Source organism: Lissotriton helveticus, chromosome 7 (genome assembly GCF_964261635.1).
Source record: "Lissotriton helveticus chromosome 7, aLisHel1.1, whole genome shotgun sequence".
Classification (NCBI taxonomy): Eukaryota; Metazoa; Chordata; class Amphibia; order Caudata; family Salamandridae; genus Lissotriton; species Lissotriton helveticus.
The window spans coordinates 1,073,713,926-1,073,737,669 of record NC_136068.1 but is presented as its reverse complement, the minus strand read 5'-3'; the positions used below and the strand labels follow the sequence as shown (position 1 = coordinate 1,073,737,669).

The 23,744-nt window shown below is 46.3% G+C and overlaps 1 protein-coding gene across 4 annotated transcripts in view; it reads left to right on the top strand.

Moving 5' to 3' along the window:
- The first annotated feature begins 2,874 nt into the window (after positions 1-2,874).
- The window catches only part of TBC1D16 (TBC1 domain family member 16), a 785,234-nt gene continuing 764,364 nt past the window's right edge, over positions 2,875-23,744 (top strand). For all 4 annotated transcript variants that reach the window (XM_078654046.1, XM_078654047.1, XM_078654045.1 and 1 more), the window contains exon 1: positions 2,875-2,999. The gene's annotated coding sequence lies outside the window, so the exon portion shown is untranslated. The remainder of the gene's footprint in view (positions 3,000-23,744) is intronic.

Genomic DNA, 23,744 nt, shown 5'->3' with positions numbered 1-23,744 from the left:
ATTGCCTATGTAAGGGCAAAAGGAGGGTCTGAGGTTCCGTGACGATTTTAACCCGTGTTTTCATCATTGTCGTAAACACATGATTTTGGTATCAGTGAACCGCAAATGATCCATTTAGTATATCCTGGTGTTTTCGCTATGCTACGAGCAAGAGCACTCCTGTTATGCAACACATTTCTGATCTACCCGTGGCATCCATCTTAGAACACGGAAGCCATTTTGTATTCCTTGCCCTCACATAGTCAATGGACACGCAATGACCTCTTTTCATTTAAGGACACGTAGGCTTTAACCGGCGATTCACCTTGCTAGTGACACGTGCACCTTAGGCCAGCAATGCTGTGGCAGCATGACTCGGCAAGAACTGCCTCCCCAGCCTGAGGCCAGTCCTGCTATACTGGTTCTCGTGTCCGTTAGCCTGATCATGATTAGGCGGCCGAAGCTGGTAACCGTGCCCATTTACGACCCACAAACATCTCTTATCCTGTCTTTCTATCTTCTGCACCTGGCTCTGCTCCTTTCCTTCTGGGCCTTTATTAGGGGGAGGTAACGAAATTTACGATGAGGCGGTCCGGGTCTTGAATGAGAAATTGACATGGGATTATGATGGAATAGTGGGAACCCCTCATTCGTAATGTTTTGACATCAGATACTGTTGACGATTCCTGTACGACGCCAAATATTTATTGTTTAAGACACGAATGTTTAGAACTGTGGTAACATGTAAAGAATTTGCCCCGAGCAGAATATTTAGTATTTAAGGAGTAACCCTCTTTGTACAAATTGAACAGGCTCCTAGACACTGCCCGTGTGCAGTTTCTGTGACTTCTGTGTCCCTGCAGTAATAAACCTTTGGTCTTTGACGCCACCATCGAGAAGCCCGTGTTTCTGTTTGTTTGTGCACCGAGACAGGTAGAACTCCGGGGTCTTCGGGTGTTATCCCTGACACCTCTGGACAGAACCAAAAAGTCCAGAACTCCAGAGTATGAGTACAATTCCTCGATAATCTCAGGTGTGTAGACTTCGATGCACACATTATTGTCTGTGAGTACATATTTATTAGAGAATGTAAATTCGGTGCATTGAAGGTGAATGAGCAAAGATTACAAGTGCAGACAGTGAGTCCGCCGCTGCAAGTACCATGTGAGCAGAGTTGACTGACAGTGGCTCCTCCGCAAGAACACTTTAGTTTTCACCATATAATACTTTGCCCCCCTCGACCAGCCAACAGTGAAATGCCACTCTCTGTGTGCCGCCAGTTTGCTGCCTGTCTTCATGGTGAACATTGGGAGAGCAGACATCTTTTAGTCATCTCTGCTGAGGCAGGATCGCAAAAGATCTGACTGCCTACGGTACCATGCTCAAAGACTGCCAACTTTTCAATGTTTAAAAATAGGCCCTCTTGAATTTCAAAGGAAGAGGGAGGTTGTAATTTCTGATATTTATGTTTCCCTCATCTTCTTTGCTTGATTTTGCTCGCGAGAAAGTGTCACTCATAGTTTTTGAAATGTCACTCATAAATACAGTGACATTATGAAAATGTCAAACATAGAAATCTGAAACCTTGGCAGCTATGCTTTCATCATAGAGAGCTTTATTGAACGAAGGTGCTGAGGAGGTGGGTCTTTTCCTTTTGCTTTGGAGTGGAGTGACATTATCGATTTCGACTACTAGGACTGAGAGGCAATGGAAGGTGAGATCGTTAATATCCACGTTAGGGTCTAGTCTAGGAAGTGAGCGCATAGCAGAATCACACAGTGTGTCAAGATCAATGTTTTTTAGTGTTGCAGAACCAGGTAGAAGCCCTTTTAGGTTGGCCGAGAGTTATAACGTGCGATAGATGAAAACGGAAGGGAATGAGGAAGTGGTATGACCAATCTACATGGATGGGGGAACAATAGTAAGCAGGTCTGCTTTAGATATAACAAGGTCCAGAATTGAGCCCTTAGAGTGTGTAATTTCCGAGCAGTGTTGGAAAAGATCATTGGCTGAGAGAAAGGTGGCAAGCTTGTTGGCTGCCGAGTCCTCCAGAGAGCCCCAGTGGAGCTTGAAGTCACCTAGGATGATCTGTTTGTCACTTTGAAAATATTGGACACTGATGAAGTCGGTGAGAATCTCCAAAAAGGACGAGCAGGTAGATGGCATGGCATGGAACCTGAATGGTGAGCCGTGATGTACTTGAAGTTCTAGGGATAGGCATTCGAATGTACGAAAGAAGATGGTAGGAAAGGCTTTAATTTGAAGGGAGTTTCTGAAGATGATTATTCTTGCTTTTATTCCTACTTAATGTCGATATTGTATTATCCTTTGGGATCTTTTTCGCGCTATAGAAAAGTTTATAAATAAATAAATAATTAAATAAATGATAGCAACACCTCCCCTATTTTTTAGAAGACAGAAGTGGGAGTTTACAAAAATCGGGATAGTGTATTTCCCCCATTGACTTCTATTGAAGGAGAGGCAATTTCAGGCGGGATACAGCCAATTAAACCCATTTGTTGCTTCGAAAATCGGAAAATCTGGTCTATTGGAATCTACCTGCCTGTGTTGGATGGGTGGTGGGTGTTAGCACTGCCCCCGGGGAGGGGCTGCTCCATGACAGCTATGTCTTGCCATTTGTAAAGGGCTGTAAAACGTCATGACCGCCATATTTAAAAATAAAAAATAAAAAAATAACACACGGCGTATGTATTTGACAGAAAGACGTCTTAAAATGCACGGTTGCTAGGGCGGTTGCTTAGGAAGCCCCTTGGGACCGGAAGTGTGTGAAGGAGGCGGGCGACAGGAGCCTCCGGGCGGAGTGGGCGTTTAATGACCCGGAAGCCCTCCATGTGGGCGGAGACAGAGGCGTGGTTCAATTGTAGAAGGCCTGAGGAGGCTGCCGCTCCGGGACCCCGCCCAGGGAGGGAGACTCTCTTAGAAGCCGAGTCTGTGGGTTGTCCCGAGACCGCCCCCTGGGACACAGAAAGAGAGTGGGACAGCAGTGGAGCGAGCGGAGGGTAAGAGAACCGGGAGGTGGGAGGTAAGAGACTTGGTGGTGGAGACAGGTGGAGGGGGTAACTGAGAGATAAAGATGTGAGCAAACAGAGAAGTACAAATAAAAGGGCAGTTGAGCTGCTCCTTTCAGCGCCTAATGTTATTTGTCTCCAGGGGCATTCGCCCCGCCGAGTGGTTCCTTAGTCTTACCTATGCTTTCCTTCATGATGACGAGCCTATATCTAATCCCATCCTTCCTACCGCTATCATATTGCCCATACCATGCTCCTCGGATGGCACTAAACTGCCCACCCCATTGTGTCGTCTACTATTTTGAAGCTGATGTTTCCTTGCTCCTTTCTGCTCACATCTTCCGCTGCTTCCTATCAGTTTCTGTTCACCATCTTCTTGTCTGTCTCAAACCATGCCCTCTGCTTCTTGGCCATGCATATTCTAAGTAAAACCTACAATTCCCATGTGCGCTTGCAAAAGGAATCAGACTCGCACCTTTTTCATCCCGAGTTGTTTCTCCCGTACTCTCCCACTTCCCCATTCCCTTGTTCCTTTTGTATGGTCTCTTCTACATGGTCCCTTCTACACCTATGCATGTGATGTCAGGCTTCTGCGCCCAATTCGTCCATTGCTCATAGTGACTGGTCACTGCTCTCTGATTTTTTTCCGCCCTGTCCGTACCTCGCTGCTTTGATCCTACGCACTCATCGCCCTTGAGGCTTGGCTTGTACTACAGTACCCACGGCTCCCCCATCCATGCTACCGGTACCCTGTATACCAATGCTGTCTAGCTCGTATTGCACTGACTACCCACCGCTTTGTCATTCTGCTTGCCCTACAGCTACACTCTCTGGCCTCAGTGAATGGCTCTCATCCCGAGCCACGCCGCTTTGCCTTCACCTGCCCCACATCGAACTGTCAGATTTTCATCTGCTCCCATTTCATCCCTCTAGCTTGTGCTTCGTTGTCTTGCTCGCTTATGATACTAGAGTCCTTTCACTTGGACTGTCTGGCCTTGGTTGTCGGTTTCATCACAGCCATGTCGTCGGCTCACCTGGGCTCTGTCACCAGTGATTACTTTGTAAAAAATAAGGGCTGGGCCCCAACTTTTGCTCAGAAGCTGGCACCGGCGCTGCAGATGGTCTTGGTACTGAATACCAAGGCTGTGTAGTCTTGATTCCCCATCTTGCCCCCATAACCCACCACCTACCACTCCCTGCCCCTCTGTCTAAGTCGTGCATGTTCTTTTTCGTCCATGCATTCTCCATTTGTAACTGCTTTTCCATCTTTCTCTTTTTTTTCCTTTAAACTTTCCTTTTCCTCTCTTGTTCTGGGTCGAAGTCTAGTGTGGAAAAATAAGTGCTGATACCTACAAGTAAGTGCTGATTGGCCCCACCTGCAACCGCTGGCTCAAATTAAGCACTGTGTTTCATTAGTCCTGTCTGAACTCACCTGCCTGGTTCCTGTTGCTTCTTCTGCCCAAGCCAAGTTAGCATGGCTCCTAAGTGACTCTGTCATGTGTCTTCTCTTCTGCCATCCCTAGATTTTTAACTAACAGCACTTTGAACCACCTGATTAAAGTAGACAATAGACCCATAACATTGAAGCCCTAGATGGGATCAGGCATTCTCACTGTGGAAGAATTCTATGAGGGTACTTGGGCCCTATCTTTTGCAGAACTCAAAGCTAGGATAAAAAAAATGAACTTATGTAGATGGATACCTTGAACAAGTGAAACCACCTTGAAGCGATTAACAAGGAGCACCCCAGGAACCTTGTTTTGGTCAAATTATAACCAGAACCTGGCAGTGGAGTGCCTCGATAAGATTAATCGGTGAATCGGCTCTGAGAGTCCTCCGGCCTCTATTCCCTACTTTCTTCAGTTCCGTCTCCTCTCTCTGGCCTCTGCCTTTTTCTTTTACCTTTGCTTATTAGTTAAATGGCACAGTGCTGAAATTATAGAAAGAAATGTAAATGGAGATAGGTATAGAAATAATAATTCATAAGTGTAATTGTTCCTATAGTGAGGTTACAGTATGCCTTTGTAATTGAATGAGAGGAGACAACATCATTCAAATGTAATGAGAATGTAATCCTATCTGAGCTCTTGTCATTAAACATTCCTTAACCTCATCATTTTTCATTAGCTGCTCTATATGGCTTGTATAGTTTGTTCTATATGTGTAACATATTATTCCACAGGTTTGTAATATCCTTACTACATGTTTCTGTATATAAAAACCACAGTAAAGAATCTTTAAACTTGGAAAAAAAAGACACACCATATTTCAATCATTGCAGTTTACAGCTTCAGTCTAATGGATTATTTGAGGTGAACCACTGTAACATTTAGAAGGTATTATGTTGTTAAATGGAACTCAGAAGTGATACATGGTATCCTTGACGAAAATAAAGTGTTCTAGTAAACTTACCTTTTCGTCGGTCTGGTCCTACTCTGGGACCATATGGCTTCTAGTTCGTGCATCCGGAGTCTGTGTGCCCTATCCCTAGGGCTGACTTCTCACCCAAGGTGCACGAGGAGATAGAAGGCTCAAGATGTTGTTGCCCTTCTGTCTATTGCATAGCTAATGATTTATATATTATTGATGCGCCATTAGTTTTTTCTCTCTGTGGTTGGGTTATCTCTTTGAATCCAGAGCTTGTTCAGGATGTTAAGTAGTAGGTGAGTCAGGCTGGTTGTAGAAGGCAATGTCTCATCTTCTATACAGAACATGGTGCCATGACACACTAAACATTGCTCTTCTCTTGCTTACATTTTATGGACAGATGTGCAGCCTTTGGGAAGGATGGCCTCTGAGCAGAGGTATTTTCGAGCTGCACAATTACCTTTGTATCGTGCATGTGACTGATTATTTTTCAGCAAGATATCTTGAAAGTGCATAGTCACCATGGATACGGCCTCTTGGCACCACTGTAAAGTGTAGAATGACAATCATCGTCCTAAATTAGTAAAGAGACAACCAAAGTCCTTCTGTTTTTTTTCTCGTATTTTTTCCAAAAGAGTGACTGGTTGTCAGTTGCCCAATGGCCGAAGGCCTGAAGTTTGAATGCTTGACTACCAATAAAAGCATGCTTGAAGCACAGGCTCTCTGTACAATGCACAGAGACTTGCATTTCCAGTGAATATCAGCTAGTGCAAAATTAATGTGTTGGTGGAGGTTAAATCCCATATCCCTTCACCAGTGTCGTATTCTGTATTCTCTGAAGAACAGAGGTTGTACTTATGGGTGGCAGCTTATTTCATTGTCAGGCATGAAGAAATTAGTACATCGGTAGCTGTAATCCTTTCTGGAATGCCATTAGGAGGAGTTGGTCAATGTGATCACCTAGAGGGCAGAGGTCTGGTTCATATAAATTAGAAACCTGAGATTCTAGGCCAGTGGGCAAGTCGTCAAATGATATAGCCAAAAGTTAGTAGACCAGAGCTGATACCTATTGAAAGTGAATTTTCTCAGCTGTCATCTGTAGTACTAGGGTCTTTCACCAGCAAGGACCTGTCTCCATGTCTAATCTGTTGGTATGACTGGTGTTGTCAGATTGCCAAACTCGCAGAATTGTTGGGGAATGTGGCCTATTGGGGGTGATGAGATGTACATTTGCTGTGCTGTAGACCCAGAATGCCACGTACATGGGACAGTGGGCTTTCAATTTGGTTCTTAGATCCACTGAAAGATAAGGTTGAGATTTGTGTTGGATTAAGGTGTTCATGTTTCTGTGTGAAAATGTAGTTGTATGGCATTCCTGGTTTGTCCTGTGTGTAAGGAAAGGGGATGGTGTAGCGATGTAATGTTTGTGTATGCATGGGCTGAGTGGCTATGCTGTAGAGTGATGAATGAGGATGCGATGAGAATGTAATGATACATGGCATGTTGGTGCCTGTGTGCTGGATGAAGCCGGACTGCGGCGGACAGTTGGAGGGACAATGATTAGATGTTTCGCATAAATTACTGGACCGCTAAGGTCACTGAGGCACACGTGAACACCATCCTGTCTACCCATCTCTCTCGTAATAACATTCTTGACGAGAGTCAAAATGGGTTCCGCTCTCAACACAGCACTGAAACAGCTCTGCTCTTTATGACCGAGCATTTGCGGTCAGTGCTGGATGCGGGGCAGACTGCGGCGCTCCTATTGTTAGATCTGAGCGCCGCATTCGACACGGTGTCTCATGACATTTTGTTGCGGCGTCTGGAGGAAGTGGGTATTGGTGGGAAAGCTCTTGAGTGGTTCCGCTCCTTCCTTTCGGACCGTTTTTTTAAAGTAGCCATTCCACCAGGCCAGTCCTCGTTCCACTCTCTGGGTCTGGGAGTCCCTCAGGGCTCCGCTTTAAGCCCTACATTGTTCAACCTGTATGTAAAACCGCTGGCTGCTGTTGTCAGGGAATGTGGCCTTACCATGACATCGTACGCCGACGACACGCAGCTGGCGGTGACACTCAGCGGGGACCCTGAGGTGAATGCCCCCAGATTCCGGGCAGGACTTATAGCTGTGGCTAAGTGGATGCGTAGCAACTGCTTACAGCTTAACGCTAAAAAAACCGAGGTCCTGATTTTAGGGAAGCAGACGGAACTTTGGGGAGACCAGTGGTGGCCTCCCGAATTGGGGGCTTCTCCTACTCCAGCGGCCGAAGTTAAAAATCTGGGGGTCTGGCTGGATTCCCATCTTTCTTTTGCCAGTCACACAAAGAAGACAGCAGCTACCTGTTTCGGTATCCTGCGAGGACTGCGACCTGTTCTTAAGTTCTTCGACCCCCCCACGCGGCAACTGGTGGTTCAGGCCTCCATTTTGTCGCGATTGGACTACAGGAGTGCTTTGCTACTTGGAGTGAACCAGGCTGAGGCTTCTAGGCTTCAGATTGTGCAGAACGCTGCTGCACGCGCCATCGTGGGCCTCCCGAGACGATGTTCTGTCTCCTCTGTCCTGACCTCCCTTCACTGGCTTCCGGTTAGACAGAGAATCAAATTTAAGGCTCTCTGTCTGACATTTAAGATTCTGAAGCTTTCCTCCCCTCCTGCTCTTGCGGGCCTCATTTCTCCGTATTTCCCCACACGGTCCCTCAGGTCTGAATCTCACCATCTGGCGATTAAGCCTAGGTTCAGACTGAGTAGGATGGGAGGGCGCTCTTTTCGTGTTCTGGCGGCTGATTTATGGAACTCCCTCCCTGTACACATCCGTGCCCTGGATAGCCTTACTCTTTTCAGACGCGCCATTAAAACTCACCTGTTCGCTTCTGTTAATTGATCTTTCTTCTTTTCAGCTCTGACCTGTTGTGTTGTGGTATCTGATCAGGCGCCAGAACGCCCCTTCCCTGGGGCAGCTGTGCGCCGAATAAAAGTTATTAACATAACATATTAACATAACATAACTGAATAGACCATTACACTTGTGCATTTGGACCATAAGAGATCTGTGGCATGAGGTTCAAGCAATTGAGTCTCAAAGCTGTTGCTGTTTTTGTGCAGTTTTGTAATATAAACTGATTATTTTTTTTCTTGTGGCAGAAATTCTAACAGCGCAAAACCTCCATTCAGAAGAATTTGACGAAATCCTGCCTTATGTATATTATTAAGGCAGGGCTTCCTCTTTGGATTTTTCAGAATGGCTGCAGATTCAGTGATGAGACGTTTAGCGCTCTATATGCTTTCACAGAATGCCAACGTTGCAGCTCCTGGACTAAAACATTAAACAAAATTGGAGTACATAGAGGTCTCCTTGTTCTCGGTCTGCTTCCCCTGATGCCCGCAGCTCATGCTCAAATAGAAGAAGCTCTCCTTTATGGACAGCTTCATATTTTCCAATGGTTAGTGCCCCCTTGGACTTTCAGGATCACATCCGTGGTTTGCAATCCCAATAATGGGCACAGGCCATTGATCAGTATTATTTCATGCTGCAAGGAATAGGCTCCGTTCATGCCCCTTTTTACGTATGAATTGCAAGCAGTCATTTTGAGAGAATGACCGCAGTAGCAGCCCTGACTGGGCCAGAGGTAGATGGAACTCCAATCTGGCCTACGGTGGTCACGGCAGTTGCAGCCCTCAACTGTGCCAGAGATGCATAGGTCATAGCGGTTCTTGCCAAGACCCAGTGTTACATAAACGAGGAACACCTTCTGTCACACAGGTTATTTCCACCTCCCTGCAGTCAGCTCTCTGGATATCCCTCAGTCCCCAAAGACATGCTGAGCGTTTCTCATCCTGGACAGTCTCTCCTCCGGTAGGGCCAGGTGGACTTCTTACCTCCTCCCTCTCTTAACTTGTAGACTTGTAAATGCTTCTGGCAAAAAATAGAGCTCTACAGTGTATATAAAACAAGGACCCCCTGAATTAAAAATTCCTTCAATTCCTAGGTCAGGGACAATTATGTATGAGAAATAACAACCTAGGCAATTGTGTTATCTTGTCTGTACAATGACAGCAAGGGGAGACAACACATTAACAACTAAGGTTCTGTTTTTTTATTGACACAATTGGAGCTCTTCCAGCCGAAAGGGAAGACTGCAAGAGATGTCCCTTTTTCTCTGCGGGACTGGCTGCAGCAGACGCCAGCCCTCGTTGCACAGCATTCCTTTGAGCACTTGCGGAGCACTCCATTCCTTGGTCATAAAAGATTTGGAAACGGAACAAAGTAGGGGAGAGGTGGTCCACTTATAACATCTTCTAGACAGGATGTGGCTTCAGTGTCTCAAACTGCAAAACTGGTTTTGGGTGGTTCTCTGGCAGGTGTCTTTCTCGGGCTGCTTTGAAGACACAGCCTTTGTGTTGAAGTGATTCTTTTCTTAGCAGCCCAACTGAAGGAGTAATTGGGGACAGGCAAAATGGCAGGCCTGACCTACAAACTTCATCATTTCACATAACGGAAATGTATTCCCATCTTTCAAACCTACCTACCACCAAATGGCAGTGCTTGGAAAGTCTAATTAACTGCTCCTTGCTAACAAATGGACTAAAGAAATTTCTAGACTCCTTCCTTCTCTTTTAAATGTCTGGCTCTCCTCCCTCCAGCCACAGAAATTTAGGCAATGCACTTCTGCTGCCTGAGAGAACAGTCCTCCCCTTGCAACTTTTGCTATGCCAGGCCGGGGTTTTCCACAATGGATACCACCGGACGTATTCCCCCTGTTGTAGTCACATACACAGTCTTTCAATACATAGGTATTACACACACTGCACACAGTTTACATACACACCAATTTCCAGCACAAGTTTTTGGGCATAGACATATGGAAAGTTACATAAGAAGGCAGGTAAGCGTCATTTTAAGTGACACAGATAGAAAAAGTCCGGTCACATTATTGATTTTTCTTAAAACGCAGTATGCTGCCACTGCTGCTTTATGCGCTATACCAAAGGCAGGGATAGTCTTCTGCCAACAGTAATGGCATGGTGTGTGCTCATCTCCAAGTTACAGGAGAGGTCCAAGACCTCACATAGTCAGGAACAGGCCTAGGCCGCTGCACACATGCTTAGATTAGCGTGAGCCTAGAGTCAAAATAAGAATGTGGATACCAGATACAAACGCATGTGGGGCAGTGCAGGTAAATTCACGTCCCAACAAGAATTGTTGTAGACTTGAGGTGGTACAGTTATACTATATTGAAATACGTTTTACAATATTACAGACCAGAAAGTATTGTAAGGAGTTACCGCCGGAATAAACAAAGCTGCTGCTAACTCTGCAGACACAAGTGTGAAAAAATGTGTAGTAATGTTGTGATGGCAAGTTTATTTCCACTTATGGCTGAAACCACTACATTTTAAGGCAATAATGCACTTTACAAATGTGGGTATGTAATTGCTGGAACAGTGTAGATTTATTGCAGCACCTTGAATGAGGGGCTAGGTGTCTCACTATTCCAACATTGATAAAAAATAGTTTTGATGGATACTAGCTCTTTAGAACGTTAGGAAAATGTAAGCTTGTACCAACATGTAAGGCGTATAATCTTGGGTGTTTTACCTTACCGTGTGAGATGCCTGTATCCATCAATGTTTTCTCTGTGCCCAAGGTCCTGGAGGTCTGGGGACCTGATTGATAAAAATATTATCATAATTAGGAAAACACTCTTGCCCCAATGCTGCCAGACGACCTACTGCCCACGATTTTTCGTCCTACCAGCCTGTCTGTGTACCGGATCAACGGGCAGTTTCGTTTGGCTACAGCCATTTTGCCTTGCGTGTTTGTGGGATGTGTATTCTTTTTGCTCAAAGTGCTCTCCTCAAGGGCTGATGTATGAAAACATTAAGAGGATCTGTCTGTCCTTGCCTTTCTCCCCGTTGCATTTTGTATTGTTTAGAGATGTGATTCGGTTCTGTAAACCATTGCACTGCATTCTATGTATTTCCGTCGCCTTCTTTGGTATCATACATGCTTATTACGGACTCAGAGCACGTGCATGCCCTGCCACTAGCATTACAATTAATACAATTAATATTTCTTGGTAATTATATCCGCCCCTTGCCACCGATAAATAAGGTCTGCTTCCAGCCGTGGCCGGTCCGCTCGGTGTACCTGCTGCGTCACACTGTAGAGATCCTGTCAGGCTGGCTGTTAGCGTTCCTGCGCACAAGCGATCACACCCTGTTGACCTGCGGTGTTTGTCTTAGATATGCTTATGCAGAACGTGTTTTGTCTGAACAGATGGGTTGCCTCCCAGTAAAGCCACGCAGGATCCTGGAGTAGTATGAGCGCCTGGCACTTCAGCGGAGTGTTTGTGGGGCTTTTGTCGGGACATGAGGTGTTGGCAGGCTGTATGTGTGTCGTTTAGGACAATGATTACCTTTGGCGGCTGGTTATTCTGTCACAGCAGATGGGGCCCGGATATTCTGTCCGTCTTATCACAAGTGTTTTAGGATAATGTACTCCTGTAATAAGGTGAACGGGCTGTCCACACGTTTGTGATCGAGTTTCCTTTCGCCAAACTCTACACTATTCCCTTAGCCTGGCACACTTGTAACTAAATAGCCGGTCGGTGCAGAGAGAGCTAAGTGCTAGATTGAGATGAGGGGGCGTGAGGTCCTTTACAGCAGGGATGTCTTTAGCCCTGGCCTTGAGTAGTATCTCCTACGTCGACTATCCCCAGTGCCAGCTTATCGCACCGTCCAGCATCCCTTTCTCAGCCTGCCTACCAGTGCCAGCTCCTCATGCTGGTTTCTCACACCCTGCACAGAGTACCAGCTTTGCACACTGAATGCAACGTGGTTTACCAAAATGTGTTTGTATCAACAAGGTCAGTGCGGCTTTCTCTCCCATACACGCCAAGTGAGCAGTTGTCCTACCGTTCAGAGAGAGTAAACAGTGCCAGCTTCTCTCACTACTGGCGGCTGTTAAGTTCTCTCACTGCCACGCTTTGCTCTTAAGCCTGTTCACGAGGGTTGCTGGATATTTAAGACTCCGCCTGTCCAGGGTAGTGCTTTGATCTGCGTTTCAACCGGAATCCTTTAGTCTTGGGGGTTTCTTTGGGATACTCACTAATAAGGAAATATGTACGGGGGTATTTCGGGTTAGTCTTTCGTCATCCTCACAGCAGGAAACAGATGTGTGCCTGAAAGCTGTATCGGCACGCCAGGACTACTAACTGTCGGCAGTTTCACGTGGACTCTCTGAGGCCTATGAGAAATGGACATTGATGGGTTCTGCAAAGGAATTGAGAGCCCCTACGTTCTTTGCAGTCACCTTGATGGCACCCTCTGTAGCGCCATCTGAAACCGATGGGAAACGAACTCCGGTAGCCCTGTTCCAATGAACCAGAGCATGGCTTACACGTTATCCCACCTGTTTACCTCCCGCGCGGGGGGTCGACCAGGCGCTTAAATACCTCTTGACTTTTTGCAGCGCTCAAGCATGTAATGCGGCGCACTGTTGACTTATCGCAGGACGCCCCGCGCTTCATGCGCTGATTTGTTCCCAGGGTCGAAGCTTGGTCAGTAATATTGGGGAGGGGTGTGTTTCAGATTATCCACCACTCACGCTAGCATATTTTGTTAAAATATGTTTTATGAGAAGCGCGGCACAAGGGGGAGTAAAGGGCAAAGGGCTGAGAGGAGCTCAGAAGGCCTTCACAACAGAGATGAAAAATAATTTATTTTGTCCGAGTGGGCATGTAAAACTGCCAGGTGAAATCCGACCACACCTCACAATACCCGACTGAAAGATCCTGTCCACAACTATTTACTACAGACTACACTTTTTAGGAGGGTGCAACACCCCCACCCCGAGCATACAGCCCTGCTTGTTGCTGTGGTGTAACCAAGTGCTGTCCACTTTGCACGGGTTGCTTCAGTGCGCCAGAGTGTGAGGAGGTTCTACATCTACACATTCTACAGAACACCTACATTGCGCCAAGATGGTGGACACTGCGCCGAGAGTGCTATCTTCGTCCCGCGTGACCTAGTGATACATTTTGAAACTAGAAGGGCTGTGAACAATGTGCCCAGTATTCTGAATTGTGGCCCGGGGGCCAGGGTTTGCCCGTGCTATGAACACGCGCTGCACACGCGGCCCACGTGTTAACATGATGCCCGTGTGTGAGCGGACGCTGCACACTGCAGCTGGGATTGCGAATGCTGAACACTGTCTAGGGGTGCAGCACATTGCATTGTACTTGGTCGCGCTGGCACTGCTTTCTGTGCTTACAGTAGAAAGGACTGGGATACTCTTCTGTTTGTTGGTCCCGTTATTGATGAGGGAGATTTCTTCCTCCTGAATGCATAGCAATTTCGCTGCCATAATGCCGTTATACCTGAAACTGGCTGTTGAGGAGCGTTCGTTGTGTTCCACAGCTCCTCTTTTCATTAGGCTGGCAGACAGTGCAGAGAACCAAGGAGCATAAACATGCTCGTTCTTTGCTCGGCTTCTAGAAGCCAACCGTTGTTGCCTTTAGCTCTTTCTCCGAAGTGTAGAGTATAGGTGTGAGTCCTTATTTAACAGTAAATCTCACCCCAAAATTACCCCAAGGGCCAATGAACAGCTCTCCGCATTGAAAAAAACAATGAAAGACGCTAGAGGAAAAATTATGACACTTCCCTCACTCGTGGAAGACCCACCGTTTTTGAGACTCTTGTTTTCTGCTCCCGCCACCGGTATCTAGCTACAGGAGTAGCACAGCCTTTCCCGGACAGAGCCCTGCTGAGCGAGTGAACGCGAGGCCGCAGAGGAGGTCGAGGCGCCGGCCCCAGGACTGCGAGGACCAGCATTCACCATCTCCAGCTGGTCCTCTTCCTGCGAGAGCCGCGCCCCCTTCCAGTGCCCCGCCCCCAGCAGACCGCTACAACTTCTCGCGGCACTCGCTGCGCGGGACGCAGCCCGGGGCGAAGCCCGGGCCAAGGGCGGGCCCGTTGTTGCCCGTTAGTGCCCGGAAGAGACCGGACCGGGCCTACTCTCTTTCATCAACGACCCAGCAATAAACAACCATGCCGCCTAAAACCCGAAGTGCCTCCAATTCCAAATCTAAACACGCCGAGGAGGTAGCACGAGTAACTGGCCCTATTGACTTATTCATATCACGGGTAAACGACACAATAAATCAAAGCATAGCTCTAATGGAGAAGAGAGTTTCAATGGATCTCATAAGTGCAAACGCTAAGCGCTCATCATTAGGCGCAATAGCAAATGCCGCCTCTCCAATCAATTTAAACACCCAAAACTGCTCTCTTCCCGTGTCTCTTTCTGTCTCAGACTTAAACACAGTCCCATCGGTAGTTGACCTGTCGGTCACGCACTCCGACTCGGATCCTTCAATAACAACGGATGATCTGGAAGCAACTCCCGACCTAGCTGGTTGCCAAATCGAAGGAGACATCCAATTCATAGATAACTCTTCCCAGCAATGCCAGAGAGGTGGGGAAACCCCAAAAATTCAATCACTAATCAAAGAAGGAACACACAGTTTCCCCTGTCAGGAACCTAAAACAACCCATTCTAACTTGGTAACCTCTAACAGCATATTACACATCTCTGATTCAATTCTTCCCCACAAGGCAATTTCAAACGATAATATGCCGGAGCAATGCAAGACCTGCAGAATCACCTCACAAGTTCTCACTACAACTAAGGACTTATTATATCAGTACTTAAAGCCAATTCAACTAAGCATTAGGAATCTTGAAGCTCAATTAACAATAATCTCGGCAACCCTTCTAGATACGAATACCCGGATCGATGTAAGGGGTCAACGTAACACTTCACACCCACCAATAAAACAAAAACAAAATCAATCACACGTACAGAAAGCAGTTAACCATTCCAACACAACACTTGCAGTACAAAAGATTCTAAAACAACCGTCCACCGTACCTAAATCCACTGTAAACACATCCCTTCCCCAGCAGGAGAAACTACCTCATCCCAAACCACAGCAAGCAGTAACCGCAGGCAAGGCCATGATAGGTACACCAGGTTCAACAGCTAAACCAGATTGCAGTAGAACCACCGTAGAAAAGCCTGTTTCTCAGCCCTCGAACCCATCGCTTTCTCAAAAAACACCTAACAATACATCCAAGAATACACCCACACCTAAAACCACGCCGAAAAAACCTCCCACAGCTAGGCGTCCCGTTCATTTGCCCCCGGAAGCTACTCCCTTCACAATAGTCCTAACAGGAGTACCCGAGTTAACAGATGGCACCTCAGAAACTGCATGGTCACTTAAAAATAAGGCCATGCAGTGGCTCAGCATAAACAGACCCCTTGAATCCCATCTCTCGGGAGGGATTACTGCAGCCCGAAGGGTAGCCTGGATAGGCAAAACAAAGAAAGCATCACGCGGTGATTGTATCATCGTCACATGTAAAGATCCCGCAACTGTAGACCATATTTGTGCATGGCCCCAACTTGAGAAAAAAGGGGGAATAGATGCCTGCCATCTTTCCTTCTTTTATCCCCCAGTGAAACAACACCATAACCTTCCACCATGGGAATGGCACCATTATCCTAATGACCATTTCAAAGACCTACGAAACCAGGATCCTTGGTGTCAAACACCACGGAACCAGAGGGAGTACCCACGTGACTACCTAGACAGGGGAGGACCAAGAGGTAGATATGTCGAACGCCAAATACCTTATTGGCAGGACAGACCCTATCATGCTTATGAAGGATGGCATGGCTTCCAGACCAACAATCGTTTTGAGTGCCTTGACATGGTCGATTGACCTTTCATGGACACACCTAACAAACGCAACGCAAAGTCCGTAAACCATTCCGCTGCCGACAAGCATCCTACACCATCACCAGAGCCGCCCTGCTCACCAAAAGCATCATCGACTGATTTAAACAATCTCTCAATCAGTCCTCACCTAGTTGAAGCAGATACCAGCCAAAGATCAAACATCGACTCTGACACAACTATCGAAATCCACACCAATGCAAGGACAGTATCTGCCATCACGGAACAAAAAGAGGCTATGAGCATAGGCATAGCCTACTGGAATGTTGCAGGACTAACGGAAAAAATATCATGCCCTCTATGGCTGAGCACAGTAAGGAGCCACCAAATCTTGTGCTTACAAGAGACCTGGCGTACATCCCCACTCCATCTTGCAGGCTATAAGTCATTTTTTACGAAAGCAACGCCAAGTACAATGGGAAGACCAAAAGGCGGGCTCCTAATCTATCTCTCTAACACCTTACCACTAACAGTTAAATTAATAAAGGAAACACCCACGTATCAAATCATCCTACTCACCCATCAGACGGCAGCGTCAAGGAACTTACTCGTAATCATAAACTACTATAACAACTCAGGCCCCCAGGAATGTTGTACCTATCTAGATGAAATGGTAGATCATATATCCTCACTACAAAATGGTAACTCAAACTCGACAATAAACTATATCTGGGGAGGCGATTTCAACCAAACAATATGTCCAAACCATGAAAGTGGCATCTGCGGTCTACAGACCGAATCCGGAGATCCCATCCCACACTTTGTACACACTCAGAGTGGAAACAAGCTTAACGAAACTCTCTTCACCTTGGACCTAGACTTTGCCAATGAACTAGTCGACCCGGTCCAGGAATTTCAACCCACGTTTCACGGGCGTGGCTGCATGACAACTATTGACTTTATTCTGGCATCAAACACCTGCAAAGGTTCACTTAAAAATTATAAAGTAGGGTCTAGCCCGATTAGTGACCATTACCCCCTGAGTGTGGATCTTGTTATGGAAAAAACGGGCTCCTCCGAAACAAAAATCAGCCCTCTCGATCAGCAATCACTAGCTTTAAAAAAGAAGAACGGGTACGCCATAAAATGGTCAAAGATAGACCCCGAAGTTACCTCACAAAGGCTTCTTGAAAAAACGCAACCATGGTTAAGGGTCTGTCTGTCTGCAGAGGCCTCCCCAGAACTAATTGTCAGCTCCTTCCATAAAATCCAAGGAGCAATAAGGGATGAGCTATTTAAACATACTGCAAACAAAGCAAATCCTCCAACAAAGAGATGGTTTGATTCTAACTGCAGAAAGGCCCTTACGACACTCAAAGAAGCCCTCCAACAGAAACCCAGAGACGCCCAAAAAATTTCAATCCTGAGGAAAGAGTATAATACCGCCCGGAAAAAGCGAAGGCGCCAGATAAAGCAAGACCTTTGGTCTCAACTTCACGAGAGTGCATTAAAAAAAGACAGCACCACATTCTGGCAGACCATCAGATCGCCCCTCTTAGACAACGCCGCAGATCCTCATCACCTGGATGTGGCAATAACCGAAACTGACTGGGTCCACCATTTCATAAAAATTTTCGGGTCACAAACCGTCCTCTCTCAAACAGAAGACCAACCACAAGTAGAGGATAAATTCCGTCCGATCAATCTACGTTTCACCGTTAACGAGGTCAGAAAGGCCATCACTGCGTCTAAAACTGGCAAGGCTCCTGGCCCTGATGGGGTACCTATGGACATGTTCTTATATAACAGTGACTACTGGTCACTAATAATTACCCGGGTAATGACAGCAGTCACCGAAATTGGACTTTTTCCATCGTGGTCTACTTCCACCCTCCTGCCAATATTCAAGAAAGGGGACCGTAACGACCCCGCGTGCTACCGGCCGATCTCCCTTCTGGATTCCACAGGCAAGATTGCAGGTCGATTACTCCTGGACCGATTGCAATCTTGGGCCCAGGAAAACAGCATCATCACAGACCTGCAATATGGCTTCCAGAAGGGGCTCGGGACGGTGGAACAGGCGCTAAACCTGACCCTCTTGGCCGGAAAATATACCAGCGCGAAAGGAGGCAAAATCTATCTGGTTTACGTAGACCTTACCGCGGCCTTCGACTGCGTCCAGCATGCCAAGCTGTGGGAGATAATGGCAAACCTCGGAGTGGATCCATCCGTATTAGCTTTTCTTAGGGAACTTTACACCAACGCGGAAGGCCGAGTCCGTTATGGCATTGCAGGAGAACTATCACGCCCCTTCAAAATAACCCGGGGAGTAAGGCAAGGGTGCGTACTGGCTCCCTTCCTGTTCAATCTATATACCAACGGGATCGAACAAGCATTGTTGGAAGGGAGTCAGGACCTTCCACAGATAGCACGCCGCCCAATACCCATCCTCCTTTACGCCGACGACTCGGTCATCCTGGCCCGGACAGCTAACCAACTCCAGCGGCAGTTGAACAAATACGTGGCATTTATGGACTCATTGGGACTCAAAGTCAACATCCAAAAAACATTCACAATGATCATTGGTCCAAAACACGGACTCTCAAAATCCATGTATATCAACAAAAATCGACTGGAAAAAACATCGGTATACCCATATTTGGGTATACTTGTGGACGATGCAATGACCTGGCGCAAGGCTATTGAAACTAGAAATCTCAACTTCCGTCGATCAGTTTCAGCACTAAGTGCCTTCTCCAGAAAACTTGGCAAACCAGCTCCATCGGAATTGCTAACAATATACTACGCAAAATGCCATAGTGTGGCCACCTATGGAGCAGGCATCTGGGGCTACGGAAGCATCGACCAGCTCCAGGTAACGGAGAACGCTTTTATTAAATACGTTTTAGCCCTCCCCCAAAGCTCCCCAATCTTTGTGTCCCATCGGGAGTTAGGAATGGACTATGTGACAGACACCATACGATGCCAGCCCCTTATACTCTGGCACCGTATATGGTGCAACTCTGAAAGCCACATTACGCGATCCATCATCACCGAATGCCTTGGCCTAGCCCACTGGAGGAAAATACCCTGGCTCAATTATATCCACAAATTCCTCCAAGACATTGACCGGGAGCAATACTTTCTCGAACCCCCATCAATAGAGGACATCTCGAAGAAACAACTGAAAAAACTATGTATGGACCACCTAAGAGAACTTCGCCACCAGGCCGAGATTGTCAAAACACAAAATGAAAAAATCTGCTCCTTACAGTCAGGGAGGTCACTGCAGCCCTACCTGACATTCTTTCTCTCGAACCACGAAAAGTTTCTACTGACAAGACTACGGTTCGACCTTTTCTTCCGAATGGTCTCATTCCCAGAACCGAACAACTGGTCCAGGAGCCTGTCACGCTGTCCTTGTGACGGGGTTTCCAACCAATCAACGGTCCATGTTGTTCTGTTCTGCAAGTACTACATAGCAGCCAGGAAAAAATGGATCCTTCCCCTTCTCCGTCTAAGTGGACTTAGATGTACATACCCAGCTCTCGCCTATCTCCAGTCACCGAAGAACCCGCATGAAGCTAAAATGACAGCGATCTTTTTAAAACTAGTAACAAAAACCCGACATGAAATCGTTTTTTAAACTAATATATGTGTCTCAATGTATTAATTTCTGAATTTTTATAAAACTGTACTTTTTATGATTATGTAACTTTATAATCGAATAAAAGTTTATGAACTGAACTGACACTTCCCTCAAGTCTGATTACAAGCTGTTAAATGAAGAAAGCCCAATCTAAATATTATGAAGGCAAAATAGCTCGGGCAGCAAACTCCCCCAAAGAGCTATTTAAAGTAGTCAAAACTTTGACCAATCCGCATGAAAACACCAACAACCCCCCCTACATCTGTTAAAAGATGCAATGACATAGCATATTTCTGTCACTTTTTTTGAGAAAAATGCTGCAATCAGTTCCCGAAAAACAGGGAACAAGCTACAGCTAAAATGAGTAAGATACCCTCCTCTTCTTCATTAGCTAATTTTCCCAGACTGGAGAAAGAAATGGTCCGACATTTAATCTGGACTACGAAATCCGGCTCTCCGATGGACTCAGCACCCCCACGTCTCCTAACGTATGCTCTTAAGATCCTCTTACCATTGGTGACTGAACTACTCAATCTCTCCCTAGATTCAGCGTTAGTCCCCAAATCGTAGAAGCACGCAATCATTAAGCCTCTACAAAAGCAATCTAATCTCGACCCTACCATTTATGATAACCTACGTCCCATCTCCCTCTTACCGTACCTGGGTAAACATTTGGAGAAGTATGTTAATCATTCTCTGACCAATTTCTTGGAGACCAATGGCATCCTCCATCCCACCCAGATGGGCTTTCCAGCCGCACACCGGACTGAGTCGGCACTACTGACCGTCACTCAGGAGCTAAAGTCGATACTTGATGAGGGTGGGTCAGCTGCCATCCTCCTGCTGACCTCAGTGCCACCTTAGACCCTGTAGATCATACCAACCAAAAATGGAGATTAGGGGATTTTGGCATTCAGGGAAAAGCCTTGGACTGGCTTGCCTCTTTCCTGGAGAACAGAACCTTCCAGGTGATGCAAGGGGTCTGTGTCTCGGAACACGTTTCTACCACATGTGGTGTCCCGCAGGGTTCGGTCCTTAGCCAGACCATATTTATTATCTATGTACGACGGCTGGCCAAGGTGGTACAGATATTTGGAATATCAGTGGTGTCTTATGCTGACGACACCCAGCTAGTTGTGTCTTTTACAAACGGCTCCAACCCTAACCACTATCAGCTGCCCACCTGTTTGGAGAAAGTGGTCAACTGGATGTCCATTAGCTGTCTGAAGCTGAATAGGGGGAAAACAGAGCTCATGCTGCTGGGAAACCTGGACATCCACCCACTCCTGACACAATGTCCCAACTGTATGGGAGATCCACCTATCCCCAAACCCCCCTAAAAAAACTTTCGAATCTGGCTGGAAGATACCCTCTCACTAGATTGCCAATCCAAGAAACTTTCAGGGACATATTTTGCCCTTTTCAAAATGCTAAGGAAAATCTTTGATATGGTTTCTGAAGAAAACTATGATTCCATCCCTCATCTCACGACTGGACAATGGCAACTCGCTGTATCTGGGTTCACCAAAGTATGTTATAAAGAGACTTCAAGTGGTACAGAACACAGCAGCTGGACTCTTGTTAAAAGCTGGACTCTGAAGCTGGACTCTGCAAAGGAACCACTTCAACAGCTGCACTGGTTGCCTATCGACACCAGAGTTAAGTTCAAAACCCTCTGCATAGCTTGCAGAGCCATTAATAACTGGGCCTGAAAAGCTGAGAAATCTGATATCTAGGTACACCACGACCAGACACTTCAGATCCTCCCAACAACAGCTCATTAAGACAACCAGAATTAAAAGTGCTAGATGGGGCGACAGATATTTCGCCCATCTGCTACCCAAGTTGTGGAATGCCCTCCCACTGCAAATTCGAGCTTCATCTGAGGAAACCTCTTTCAGGAAAAAAAACAGAAAACCTGGCTATTTGCCTGCTAACTATGTGGTGGCTTTGGCATCTCACTGGTGGAACTCTCCTTAGCACTGAGAAGCCCTCGGGCAGCATGCGCTATACAAATCCCTTAAATAAATACCAGGATATGTGGCGTGTTTATTTAGTTTTTAGTTAGAGAAGGTGGGTGTGAGAACTCCTTAAAAGAAAGCCTCTTGGTGGGAATTGTAACTTAAAGTGAGACTCTGGCGGTGATATGCAAGTTTACTTGCTGAAAATCTGTGTTTTTGGATTTTTGTTGTTTTGTTGGGTGCTTTGTTGCTGCTAGTGATATCATGATGCTGCTGATAAAGAACTACAGAGTGGCCAGGGAGCTAAAAAATTAAAAGCAACGTGTTTGTCAGACATATAGTAATCTAGGATTGTACTAAGTTTGTCCTGTATATCATCCCACAGATGACACGTCTGTTCTGACAAGCATTGGAAAAGCCAACAATAGGTCTCGCTGTTGTGACGTTTTGTTTTTGCCAATGGTTAGCCATGCTGTGCAGCATCCCTGATGACACAGAGGCCCGGGGCGCTCAGAGCAAGCTAACCTTCAACCTAACATGAAAACACAACAGAAGCTGCTCCAAGTCCAGTGACCCAATCTTAGGGGATACTAAGTAAAGAGGGTGATGGCATCTCACAAAAAATGAAGGACTGTCCTCCCACACCACCAGGTGTCAAGCTTCATCATCGGCAGTCCTCGCTCTCTAGAAACTTGGTTTGGTAGAGAGTGTGCCTACACCTGGAGAGAGGGAGGCACTTCTAAAACTAAGTGGGGGCCCGTGACGTGGGTGAGTCTTAAAAATCAGTATAATCACCAGAATGCATTTATTCAGATGGAGGATTATATGATATTAAAAAATACAAGGACGGTGAAAAGGGAAGTTACTGCCCCATCACCGTAATGGTTAATTTTGTCGACATGTTTCTGCCTATGTGGCCCAAAGTGTCCACGGCATTCATCAGGACGGATAAGTAAAAGAGGGCTCCTATCGTACCAAAATGTTAGTAGGATGTTACCACTGGGTAGGTTGACCCATGTCACACTCTACCTATGTTGATTTTCTGAAACCTCTATGGGTGATAGAGAAAGGAAAAAGAAAGAAGAGAGATTGCCATCATAAATATTCGTTCACGAGAAAAAGAATGCCCCACATGCATCATTAATACATATAGTGGCTGTGTGTAACACGTGACACTGCAACCGTGTAACACACACATTATCATTTAGCACTGGATGTGAGACCCGCTCACTATCTTACCCTGGTCAAGCTTCTTACACGCCCTCATGGGAGGAGAGTGAGGGAGAGACCCCTGTAGTCCAACTCTGAAAAGGAAAATAAAAAAACAAAATAGAAAGATAAGCCAGGTCAGCTTCTATCATCCAATCTTTCCTGGTGGAAACAGGAAAGGAATTCCACCCGTATTCACTCATACTGTCATTCACGATCTTACTACATCAATGTGCGTCTCTCGCCGTGATCCTAGATGTGTCTGCTCTTCATCCCCGAGGTAGAATGAGCAAAGTGAAATTCAGGCTGTAAATAGTGCACTAAATAAGGAACCACTGTGAATTCAAAGCACATGTGCCCGTAATTGGCAATTAAAAGGTATTCCGTTTCTGAACAGCGCCTTGAGACCCTCCCGGGTGAGTAGTGCGCTATACAAATGGCATGATTGATTGATTGATCTGCTGAGTTCCTGGTCTTCGCTTTAGCCCGCAAGTCGACTGGTTTGCACTGCTGTTGAACACCCGGAGATTCCCTGTGGCTTGGTGAGAGCAGCCTGACTATGCCTGGATTGCGCATCAGACTGGAGTGTGAGCGGTGCCGCGTAGGAGTATGCATGCACGACCACACTCACCGTAATACTCTGAACACGTTGTGAGTAGATGTGCTTGAATAAACAATAAATAGCCATGCATCTCCATCTGTAAACCCAGAGTCAAGTTGGGAGATTCCTGGATTGGACCCTTCGTTTTTTAGCTATCAAGCTAATTTCTCATATCTAGAGAGAGATATATGTGTATAAGCCCTTCAATTCGTT